This window comes from Girardinichthys multiradiatus, chromosome 12, assembly GCF_021462225.1.
Source record: "Girardinichthys multiradiatus isolate DD_20200921_A chromosome 12, DD_fGirMul_XY1, whole genome shotgun sequence".
In the NCBI taxonomy this organism is placed as follows: domain Eukaryota; kingdom Metazoa; phylum Chordata; class Actinopteri; order Cyprinodontiformes; family Goodeidae; genus Girardinichthys; species Girardinichthys multiradiatus.
Genome location: NC_061805.1, coordinates 7,775,963 through 7,788,880, shown reverse-complemented (window position 1 = coordinate 7,788,880; position 12,918 = coordinate 7,775,963). Strand labels below are relative to the sequence as shown.

The 12,918-nt window shown below is 39.4% G+C and overlaps 1 protein-coding gene and 1 long non-coding RNA gene across 10 annotated transcripts in view; both read right to left on the bottom strand.

Annotated features, from left to right (window-relative positions):
- fbrsl1 (fibrosin-like 1) overlaps positions 1 to 12,918 on the bottom strand; it is a 427,092-nt gene that overhangs the window by 182,495 nt on the left and 231,679 nt on the right. The window lies entirely within an intron of this gene.
- On the bottom strand, positions 1,384 to 6,797 carry LOC124877545. Its single transcript, XR_007040557.1, has 3 exons — positions 6,641 to 6,797; positions 1,775 to 1,912; positions 1,384 to 1,695 (listed from the first exon to the last, which is right to left on the bottom strand). It is a non-coding gene; the product is annotated as an uncharacterized LOC124877545 (long non-coding RNA).

Below are 12,918 nucleotides of genomic sequence, written 5' to 3'. Positions count from 1 at the left end.
AGCACAGACAATAACGGTGGGGAGAAATACGAGGATGGCTTGAATAAAATCACTTTAAAAAGTTCATAAATAATGTACCTTAAGGATAAGAGAGTTGTTGCCCATTTAACTATGTATGCCTCTTCCTGATTTCTGTGCTGGTAGAGTTGTTGTCATGTGGGTCAACATGAGAACACAAGAGGAAGACAACCTGGGGCTCCATAAATCCCGTTCAACAACAGCCTCCCACCCACATGGAGCAACTGCTCCCTACGGCAAATTTCAAGCTGCATTATGACAGCACCGACTACAATTTCTCACTGTGCCGAAAAACATAATAAAATCAGGAAATCTATTAAATGACCAAGCACTTGCCAAAATGCGGGAGAAGATTTGAGCAAATGGGAGAAAAACAAAGTGCAGGACTAATTAGCCAATTAATTTGTAATTAAGCCAATGCAGCCTAATGGTGTGTGCTGGAATTGGTAATAGCTCCACCAGACAGAGGAGCCCATTAAACTAACTGTAGGCTGCTGAATGTAACAGACGGACTCAAAACAGTCTGGGAAAAGTCCAATGGTTGGATGTTTCGATTACAGCTGCCATCTACAATTTCAGTCATAGCTCTCCTTCTCTCACACACACACACACACACACCACCACGTACTTTAGTGTATCGTTCTTTGAGCTTCAGCATGTTGACTGCAAGTGTGAGAGAAGTCTCCCCCTCCAGATACAAAATTCAACAAAGCATTTCATTACAAATTTTCATTGTCAGCCGAGGCAGAGTTTGCTAATAAATGCTAATAATATTCAAACTAATATTTAATCACTAACACTTTTTCTAGTCAGCTCATTCTGAGGAAGTACTAATTTTACTGAATGCATGCCGTTCATGAATGTCAGCGCTGGTAAAATAAGAGAGGAAAAGCAGAATGGTGTTCAGAGATGCTTTTTAAATTATGAGCAATATTAGCTTTTGACTAACTTCCCACCCTAATGAGATCCCCTTGGAGGGCTATTTTGGTGTAATTAATAATGCAAACAGAATAAATAGCAGCATAAATATTCATTTGTGAATTTACTCTTTACAGATGAAGTGTAAAATGGAACCTGCTAGTAGTAGTGTTATATATATTAGCTAAAATTCATTAAGTTGTATACCTTGATAAGGCTTCTGTTAATAGACCATTCCAACCCCCTAAAAAAGAAATTATTTAAAACATTTTTAAAGTTTTTCCAGCTTCCTTCTGTAGCTGGTATGTGCTATCATAATATGAGTGATTACCTTTCAAACCAAATCCCCCTCTGTAATGATGCCATGTTGGAAATGCTCACTCGTTCTCTCAGCACATCTCCACTCACTCTTTTGTTTGTGATTAATATCTTACCTTGGAACAATTGTGGTGTGTTTGGGATCATTGTCATGCTGGAAGACCGAGCCATGTCCCCAATGCTCTTCTGGATCATCCATATGCTCTCTGGCAAACATCAGACGGGCCTGAACATGTACTGGCTTAAGCAGGGGGACACGCGTGATGCTGCAGGATTTGAGTCCCTCTTGGCATAGTGCATTACTGATGGTAGCCTTTGTTACTATGGTCCCAGCTCTCTGCAGGTCATTCATCAGGTCCCTCCACGTAGTTCTAGGAGTTCTGGTCACCATTCTCATAATCATTTTGACCCCACAGGATGAGATCTTGCGTGGGGTCCCAGCTAGAGGGAGATTATCAGTCGTTTTATATGTCTTCCATTTTCTTACAATTGCTCCCACAGTTTATTTATTCACACCAACCTGCTTGCCTATTGTAGATTCACTCTTCCGAGCCTGGTGCACGTCTACAATTTTCTTCCTGGTGTCCGTCGACAACTCTTTAGAGTCTTGGCCACGGTTGAATTTGGAGTTTGATTGTTTGATGATATGGACAGGTGTCTTTTATGCATAGAATGAGTTCAAACAGGTACCATTAATACAGGTAACGAGCGGAGGACAGAAGAGCTTCTTCAAGAAGACGTTACAGGTCTGTGAGGGCCAGATTTCTTGCCTGTTTTCGGGGATGACCCAATACTTATTTTCCACCACAATTTACAAATAAATTTTTTAACAATCCTACAATGGGATTTCCTGGATTTTTTTTTTTCTTATTTTGTCTCTCATAACTGAAGTGATGAAAGTTATAGACTTCTTTCATCTTTCTAAGTAGGAGAACTGCCTGCCTGCCTAACATCTTGTCTTGCTGCGTGTCAAACTGATACATCCAACATCATGGATGATATTTATTAACATTATGTTAAAGCTCGGTCATACTCACCGTAGCTAAACCTTGACTGAAAAAACTAGGCACAATGCTTTCATTGAATGTCGAGGATAGTTGTAAACCTTTACAGAATAAAGGATATTTTCCATTTTTGCATCAGACAATATTAAAGACAAAGCCTTTAATATTGATTGACCACAGTTCAACATTTAAACATAAACAAACAGTGATGTAATATGTAGCCAAACTCAGATAAGACACTAGTATAAGCAAAGCCTTACTCAAAATCCCTGGGCTGATTACAAGCATTCCCCATGTTTATCACCTTGCTAGCACACCCTTCTGGACAAATACACTTTGCACCAAGATTGCTAACTGTGTTATCATCTTCCCCTTTTTGGTGTAATCATCTACCCCTTAGATCTCTTTTGGCCCTCCTGGGTTAATCTTCTAGGACCCAGCAAGATGGGTCGTGTCACTGAAGCTATCAGCCAGAGCGCCTGCTCAACCCGGGGTGGCCATTGTCAACACGATGGAGTTGGGGTGGAAAGACAATCATGGATAGGATAGGATTTAATCCAGCCTCAGAACCAAGGGTAATGGAGTGTCTGTGTCTCGGTTAGAGATAAATTGTGAAGCAGCAGCGTCCCCCGAGTCCCAAGCCCTGTGACTGCAGACATCTGGAGTTGATCTCTATCTTGTTCACCTCAAAGCCAGACATAAAATGGCAGTCATTTCTCCCTATTTCTCCTTTCCTCTCCGTTCCCCTGTTCCAGGTATGTAGACAATCAGACACACTTTGTTGGGCCATGTTTCATTGATTTCTTGTGTTGCTGTCTCTAATCAGCCCTTCACTGGTTTAATTATCTGTAACTTGTGGTATTTGCCCTGCTTGGATTACACTCCCACAGGTCATGTCAGCCTCTCGCAGAGCTTCCTTATCTCTAACTTGCATTTAATCACTTTAAACATCAAACACAGACAGTGGACCTTTGTCCTAAACATATTGATAATCTCGTATTTGCAGTTTTAAAGGTCCCCTAAAATAATAATGAATTTGAGTGTCTAAAAAGAGAAAAATGAATGGGAGAACAGTGGGCTAATCGCCCAATGAGGTGTTCTGAATTATAGATTTTTTTATAATAGCGTTCCACAAGGTTAAAGAAGGGGCAGTCTCAAGGGGCTGTGCTGAAGCACAGCGAGGCCGATAAAGGTGTCTGGGTCACAAAAGCCAGGAGCTTGTGTTTCAAATCAGGGTGTTTTAAATACCTTTCTCAATGTGAATGCAATTACTAACCACCTTTGTTTGTTCACACAAAGTAGCTATGTTCAAGGCCTGTCTCAGATTCTCTGTGGAAGTGTGTGTTGGAGATACAGATCAGGACTTGCCATACGTCAAACAAAGATATATGTGTGTGTGTGTGTGTGTGTGTGTGTGTGTGTGTGGGTGTGTGTGTTAGACACTTTGGCACAGGTTTGTTTGTGAGTCTTGTTGAATAACTGGCAAAAAATGTCAAAGAATGTGGAAGCATAAAAGCTTTTTCCAACAGGATTTATCTCTAAAACGTGTTTAAAAAAAATCAACAAGCACTCAAACTTTTAAATTCTTCAAAAGATGAAGTTCATTCTAGTTTCAAATGAAAGATTAAGATGTACTTTGGAATCAAACACCAGATCAGAAAACTTTGTATGAGACAAATCTTGCCATACTGCCATACTCCTTGCCATACTACTAATAGAGGTTTCTCAAACCTAGAAGGATTGGTGTTTGGTGACTACAGTATGAATGAAATGAGCAAGCTCTATTCTTTTTTATAGAGATGCTCTGGTAAAATTGGCTGTTGACTTAAAACAGACACCAGGCTATGACTTGTGACCAGTCAGTTGGAAACATACAAGTACAATATTTTGCTGATTAGTGAATGCCCCATATGCAAACACTACCAGGTGAGAGTAACAACACACTATTAGAGTAAAAGACTCAAAGTTAGCTGTTTTCAGTCTCAGCGATGTGTTTAGCACGAACTCAGAGGAAGAACAAAGCTGTACAAAGCTTTTAGAGAGCGAGAGAGAGGAAGACTAACAGTACAATTGCTCAGCAAAGTTGCTTTGGTCTTTTCAGCTTTTAACTGCTGTCTGTCAGAAATGTAAACCTTGGAAATCTTAGAATCTTAGAATTTAGGCAAGGATCCATATTTTCTAGCGAAAACACAACAGATATCTACACTATATTGCAGAAAGTATTTGTCTGTTTACTTTTACATGAACCTATTCTTAATCTATAAGGTCCAATTTGTTGCCAGCAATAGCAGCTTTAACTATTCTGTAAACATATTCAACAAGGTTTAGGAGTGTGTTCATAGATACATGAGAAAACCAGAATTATAGTTTCCGCTCTATTTAATCTGAAAGGTTTTCAGAAGGTTGAGGTCAGGACTCTGTGCAGGCCAGTCAAGTTTCTTCACACAAAACGTTCTACACCTGCATCCATGAAAGTGATTAAAAAACTGTGATTCACTGATTTGGTTGTGTGATCCAAAACTTTTGGCAATATAGTGTATTTTAATGATTTAGCCACACTAACCACTAATATAAGATGCTAAAAGACAGTTCAAACTTAAAACCTTATTTCACAGCAACTTATTTTGTAGCAGAAACATTATGTTGCTTCTGCTCCTAATATCAATTGACGTAAACCACAAGAATGCTAGGATGAAGTTTCATCTTTTTTAGTCTTTTTCAGTGACAAAATTCCCATCAGTGCATCCCTCTTATATTCTTTTTCAGGAAATGACATCAAGATATGAAAAGCCCTCCAACATCTCCTTGCAAAGTTTCTATGCTGTTTTTCACCTAGTCCACAGGACAGAGTTCCAAGGGGTTAAGTCGGCTGTAATGAATATAAAAATGTTCCTTTCAGATTTGGAAATCCCCTTCACCATAAGCAATAAAGTCCCCAACCAAACCTTCACAACAAATTAAACGCGCAGGCATCCTTCAAAAGACCATGCAATAATGTCACCACAGTTCTCCCTCTCCATTATTGTGCCACGTGCTTTCTTTCAGCCTATTTACAAGCTAAATAAAAAGCAATACAAAATACATGGAGCCTCAAAAGAGACTTTAAGTGGAGCTCTTAAAATGAACTGCCGGAGCAGACTATGGTCTGCTTTGACTCTGGTTGTTGTGTTTGAACCAACGTGGATGTTTGTTACAATTAATGCCAAAATTATGCAAGAAAATATAATAATAAAATAATCTATATTTCTTCTACTTTAGAAAATATATTGGTTTGAAAGTAGAGTCTTGTAGAGTCTTAAGGAAGTCGAGAGATTTTAGTTTTTTTCCCCAAGATAATGAGCTATCTTGTCACCTCAAAAAAACAAAAAAAGAGAGATTTTTTTGTGGTATTCGTGATGTAATGAAATGACAAATTTTATAATAAAATTGATTTTATTATTCCTGTTGTCACAAGATAACTTGTATAACACATGTTCTTGTTATCTGGAGAAAACCACAAAGAATTATGGTATTTATAGCAGATATGGCCATTCATGGCTTCCGTTGCCTCTACAGATAAATGCAGTGTCAATTTTACAATCTTTGGAGTCTGTCCTTACATTAAGTCATTAGAATGAAAAAGAACAGTTATTTCCCTCTTTTTCACAGCCTCAGTATGAGTGTAAAGTTTTTTTTGTACCTAGCAGAAGTGAGTTTGTGAGGTTAATTTCTTCTTCCCAGAAGACACAATGTCAATAAAAATCCGGTCAAACATTAGCCATCAACCTTTTGGCATGCATACTATTTGAGCAACAAAATCCAGTCTGAAAAGCATGAGCTAATTTAATGATTTATGACCCATTTAGGGTCTTCAACCCTGAGGTCAAGCATACTTTATGAGGTCACCATCAGCAGATTTATTACGCAAGTTTCTCCTGACTGCCAACACTTTCTGCATCTAAACAGTCACTTGGAAAAACATGTTGTTACAGTCTGGTCAAATTACTACCTGGCAGACTGTGTTATAGCATTAAAAAAAACTTAAACAGTTCAAGTCCTGATTCTGTGTTTTTCTAAATGATTTGAAGCTCTAAAACAGAATAAGTGCAATCTGCAGTGTGTTACAGAACTCTGCTTTTAATGTTTGTCCCCTCTTTCCCTGCACAACATTAAGTGAGTGGGAAGCAGAAAAGAAGTGCAGAAAAGTCAAACCACTCCACCAAAGCTTGCCTCTAATAAGTTGTTTGCGTAGGAGTGTGAGATGTCTTCGACCCTGACCCTTAAAGCTTTACTTTTACATTTCACATGTAGCAGAGTGAATACAACTTGAAGTCAGTTTGGCTCAGCTTTCATGCTTTAAGCCTAAGGAATAGACTCTTAACAGTTAAAAAAGCAACACTTACACAAGCTGTGAGGAAAATAATCAGTTTTTCGTTTAAACAAGACCTAATGGAGTCTTCTCCTTTCTGGTTAGATGTCTTTTTCCAAGCACACCGGCAGCAGCAAACAAAATACAGAGCACAGACCTCACAGACAAAAACCCTTAAATGTCCCAGAATGAGCCAGAGACCACATCTTTCATGTCCAAAACAAAGGTCAAAGTCTCAGACAGCCTACGTTCAGACCCAGCAGCCAAACACCTCACTTCCTCATCCCATGTGAGGGAATTACAGTGGCTGTTAAGTGTGCATAATGAATGCCATAAAGTTGCCCAATAAAGCAAGGTTTTGTCCAAGACCTGGCAGTAAGTAGGAGCAGGCCTCACCACACAGGAGATCGACTGTCCTCACCCTCATCTGGAGAATGATCGCTGATGGTTTTGAGAGGAGGGGAGGGGTGCGGCAGCTTCCACATCATTAATGAGCTTTAATATTTCAAAGGAGGACCGAGGGCCTGAGCAGTGACCGTTATATTAAAAATCAAACGGTGTGACCTTGTTAAGATGAATGCCTGGTAGCTACGTCCCCTTGGTGCAGCTGCATTAAAGGTGGCTCTTTGCTTTTTTAAGGAGCAGCCACGGCTGCAGATATACGGGGTGCACCAGGGAGCATTACGAGTGGCATTTAATTAAGGAAAAGTAAGCTGTGGGATTTTATAGACTGGTCCAGGATAGCTTGATCTGGAAAGTAAGTGGAATTGAAGGATGCTTGAAAGGCAGCATAAATCTAACACAGTGCTAACTTAACCTTTCTTCATTGTAAAAGTCAGGGTGAGGACACTTAAAGCTCTGTCTGCAGCAGAGCACATTATCTCTCTGCCTGTTTTTTGTCTGAAGGAGACCACAGTGTGATAAAGTGAAAAATATAAAATCATGAAATATTGGTAGTAAATGTCATTAATAACAAACAGACAAACTTGTTCAAATTATTTGAAATAGATCCCTTTAGGTGCACCTGGTACAGGTCAGAGGAGAGACTTATAGGCTAGTAATGAGCTCCAGATGACTGTGATGAGATGAATGTGGTAAACTGACACAACTTTGCAATCTTACCTGTTGGTTCACAACAGACATACAGGGGTTGGACAATGAAACTGAAACATCTGTCATTTTAGTGTGGGAGGTTTCATGGCTAAATTGGACCAGCCTGGTAGCCAGTCTTCATTGATGGCACATTGCACCAGTAAGAGCAGAGTGTGAAGGTTCAATTAGCAGGGTAAGAGCACAGTTTTGCTCAAAATATTGAAATGCACACAACATTATGGGTGACATACTAGAGTTCAAAAGAGGACAAATTGTTGGTGCACGTCTTGCTGGCACATCTGTGACCAAGACAGCAAGTCTTTGTGATGTATCAAGAGCCATGGTATCCAGGGTAATGTCAGCATACCACCAAGAAGGACGAACCACATCCAACAAGATTAACTGTGGACGCAAGAGGAAGCTGTCTGAAAGGATGTTTGGGTGCTAACCCGGATTGTATCCAAAAAACATAAAACCACGGCTGCCCAAATCACGGCAGAATTAAAAGTGCACCTCAACTCTCCTGTTTCCACCAGAACTGTCCGTCGGGAGCTCCACAGGGTCAATATAAACGGCCGGGCTGCTATAGCCAAACCTTTGGTCACTCATGCCAATGCCAAACGTCGGTTTCAATGGTACAAGGAGCGCAAATCTTGGGCTGTGGACAATGTGAAACATGAATTGTTCTCTGATGAGTCCACCTTTACTGTTTTCCCCACATCCGGGAGAGTTACGGTGTGGAGAAGCCCCAAAGAAGCGTACCACCCACACTGTTGCATGCCCAGAGTGAAGCATGGGGGTGGATCAGTGATGGTGTGGGCTGCCATATCATGGCATTCCCTTGGCCCAATACTTGTGCTAGATGGGCGCATCACTGCCAAGGACTACCAAACCATTCTTGAGGACCATGTGCATCCAATGGTTCAAACATTGTATCCTGAAGGCGGTGCCATGTATCAGGATGACAATGCACCAATACACACAGCAAGACTGGTGAAAGATTGGTTTGATGAACATAAAAGTGAAGTTGAACATCTCCCATGGCCTGCACAGTCACCAGATCTAAATATTATTCAGCCACTTTGGGGTGTTTTGGAGGAGCGAGTCAGGAAACGTTTTCCTCCACCAGTATCACGTATCTTCCTGCAAGAAGACTGGCTTAAAATCCCTCTGACCACTGTGCAGGACTTGTATATGTCATTCCCAAGACGAATTGATGCTGTATTGGCCATAAAAGGAGACCCTACACCATACTAATAAATTATTGTGGTCTAAAACCAGGTGTTTCAGTTTCATTGTCCAACCCCTGTAGATATGATTGACAGGAAGTTCTTAATTACATTGGTCCTTACAACCCAACTGTTTTGCAGGAGCAGGCACAGTGCTTGGAGCAAAAGTGTTGAAAAACCGAGAGATGCATTTTTTTTCTCCCTAGTCTCTTTCAGAGTAAGAGAAGACATTTTTCTTTGGGATAATTTAAGTGGAGTTAGGTCAAAAGGTACATGACAGAAGAGAGTGAGAAAGTAACATTTCAGTTCAGAATAAATGTTCTTCTGTCAAGCAAGCACAATCTCAGAGATAACTGCTTCCGTAGCAACAAAACATAGAGCTTTTTCATTTTAGCCACAAGTTAAAAGTTCACCTGTACTGTCTGAGTTTTGGAGCAGATGTTAGTTATTGTAGACACTAAAGTAATCCAGTTTTCAGTAAACGGTAACCATTTTATGGCATTTATGGTATACAAATTACAGTGTGAATATTAATTTGCATAACATGGATAGAAGATAAGTGCATGTGATGCCTTGCAAAACCACTTGAAGTTGATCACATTTTGCCACATTTCGACCTCAAACTTAAGGTATTTTGTTGAGATTTTATTTGATACACCAACTCATCCTGCTTGTTTAATTTTTTTTACTGATCAAAACGGTGATGTGCATTTATATAGATCCCCCTTCTTTCAACAATGCATTTCATTTTCCCACGGTTCCATCAAGGTCAGATTCAGGTAGTGCGCAATTGACAGTCGTCTGGGTAACAGGATCTTCCACCTGAGCTGTGGATCTCTGCAGCTCCTCTAGAGTTACCATGGACCTCTTATTTGGATAATGGTGTCTTTGCCCAGCCGGTCAGTTTAGATACACAACCAAGAGCCGGTAGATTTACAGATGTGCAATACTCTTTCTACTTTCAGATGATGGTTGAAACAGCACTAAGATGGCTAAAAGCTTTGGATGTTGTCTTATAATATTAACCTGATTTGAACTTCTCTACAATTTTATCTCTTACCTCAGGACCTCAGTTACTATAGCCTTAAGATCTGCACAACATCCTTTGTTTTCAAGGTTTGCCAAATTTGAATGCATCACAATTTTGATAATTTATTTGTTATTCAGTATGTCAGTTAACATACTTTATAGTTTAGTGATCATGTCTTTGGCATTCTACAGCTATGATTTCTAGAATACTTTGACCAACTATTAGGTTTTTAGATAATCCAAAAATAATTAAAAGCACAAAAGGAACAAAAAAGCTGTGTACTTGATCACTTCCTCATCCATCAAAGGCCATCTGGCAAATACCACATTGGCAGTTGTGCTGCATATCACTTGTATAAAGGAGACATTTCCTCCTCTGAGAGGCCCCAGGTCATTGTTTGACATGTGGCATCCTGTGCTGAGTGAGTCCAACTTTAAAAATCAAACAACACACTTCCACAACGTTGTGTGCCGTTGAGCCTGTTGTGTCACTGAGGTTAACAACGCTGCTGCCTCCACTCCACCACTTATTTATTTTCCACTAATTGCTTTGTTTGAATCCCAAATTAGAAATTTCCATCCTGGAAATCAGTCTGTGGGAGGATTTTTAAATTGATCTCATTCTTCAAATATTTAGACAATGGTAATTTGCTTTTTGTAAATTAACTGATTTCCTTTGGAGTTAAACATCAAATAACAGTTGCCAGCTGTCTTAGTGCTTTGAAGGGGTTCTGTTTGTTTCTGTGTGTATGCCTATGTGACCCATAGAGGCTGGTGATTAGGAATAACCTAAGTAAGCCAGGGAGGGAAGATGATTTATTTAATGTTAAACTGTGATACTTGTTACATTACTCATTTGATTTTAAATGCTAATTAGGTATATGATTTTTTTTACTGACATTAAGTATGATGACTTCTCTCTGGAAGTGAGCTGCAGTCAGAAAAGCCAAAGCATCATTAACAGATGGGACAATGTCCTGTCAGAGCAGTTTGCTTTGATGTAATCTGAGTGGCGTTACTACATGCCCGCATCAGTTTCCTTCATTCCTTCAACCGTCAGGCTGCTCAAATAATCATGGCTTATTGGCCCTAAACGAATGGTTTCTAAGTGTTCTGCCATGCATGTCAAGTTGAGAATACTCGCAAAAATATGCAAAATTGTGTCTGGTCTGCTTTTGAGTAAAAGCTGCTAGATCTCTGTGGTCCTCTTTACTATAAATTCAAATTGAAAGAAAAAAGCCTTGTTGATATAAGATGAATACTTTGTGTTTGAACTAACATTTAGGTTTTTAAGGCAGTTATATTTGCCAGTAAAAATCATGCCCTAAGTGTCCATTTGCATCAACCAACGGTCCTGACAGGCCAAATATGTGCCATTTTTTAAGTGTGGTTACATGCAACACAAAATCATACTGAGGACTACTATTGGCCCTCAGGCAGAACTTTGAACAACCCCACACATATGCTAAGCCCAGTCCAAGTGTTGCTGCTGATTTGACTGTGTGTGTTTTATTTTCTCATGCCAAAGGGATTTATTTATATGATTGGATCTGTGAAGTGTAAACTGAATAGCCCATAAGAGGATAAATAAAATGCTCTGATTCTGACTAAATGTGATATATTAATTGGATGATACATTATTTGGTTCTTGTAAAATCCTCCCTGCCTAAACATTTTCAAACAGTTCAAAGCGTAGTATGTGGCTTTTAAACGGTAGCCACTATGAAACAATCAGAAATGAATGCAGTTTTGGTCTGATTTCACTGTTTTTATTCTGGACATCATTGTTATAGAGGAAGAAAATCTGTATTCCCAAATGATAGCCACCCTCCTGCAGAATAAGGCCTGATTTTAGACCACCTCAGTGGAAAAGCATCCCATAAATGGGCAAGACAGGTAAAAAGGTTCCGGGAAACTAGGTTTTAGAAAAAAAACGTTCAGGAACTCATAGTCGAAGTCAAAGTCAGGATTTAAACCTAGGCCTTCTTGCTGCAAGGCATCATTGCTAGGAGACCACAACTGCTTTGCAGCACGGCACTGAATGAATGACGAAAAACAACTTCATGACGTCTAATGAGGCTTGATGACAAGTTTGGATAACAAAATTCATACTTAGTATTTTACACTGCATAAAATATTGTCTGTCTACACTGACTTCATCACCAATTCTTTAATTCAGAACTTTGCACTAGTAAGACTAAAGCCATGTTAACTAAAACTCTGGTCTGAGTCAAAGTGATTAACATAACCTTCTGACCTTGACATTATAACATGGCATACACTTACGATCTTACTGTCTCTTACTTAACTTGTGAAAGAGCTTCCAGGACATCAGACCACAGTACAACAGTATATCTGTATTTGTTATTGTCACACTGCACAGAAAAATTAGCAGCAAGTAAAACCAGAGTTATACTGCCAGACTCCCTTCTGTAGTGTTCTTTTAAAATAAGCCTTTAACTATGAGTAGAAATGAAAAGATTAAAATATCTAAGCTAAAATTTATTTGTATTGATAAATGGACTGAATTCATTTAGTGCTTTTCTAGTCATACTGACCACTCAAAGCACTTTATGCTAGAGCCACATTCACACAACTGTTCTCATAAACCCACACATTCATACACGATACACTGATCCATAGCCATATCAGTCTTCAGTCATAAAGAAAACATTCAAACTTCATGTACTTTTTAAGTCTGACCACTTTTAATGAATCAAGAACCCATACATGATTGATGTGCTAACAAACTGAAGCTAATAGCCACTGTGACACTGAATATGTAGAGAGGAGCATAGCAGAGGTCCCAGAGGTAATTGGGAGCACTGCAGGGACAGAGCATTAATGCTGCTTTTGTGGGGGAGAGTGAGAGAATGAGCTGATGCTTGAGTCTCTAAATGAAAGGAAACAGCATGTTCACAGTTCATTACCACTTCCTTTTTTCTCATTAATCAAACCGCAA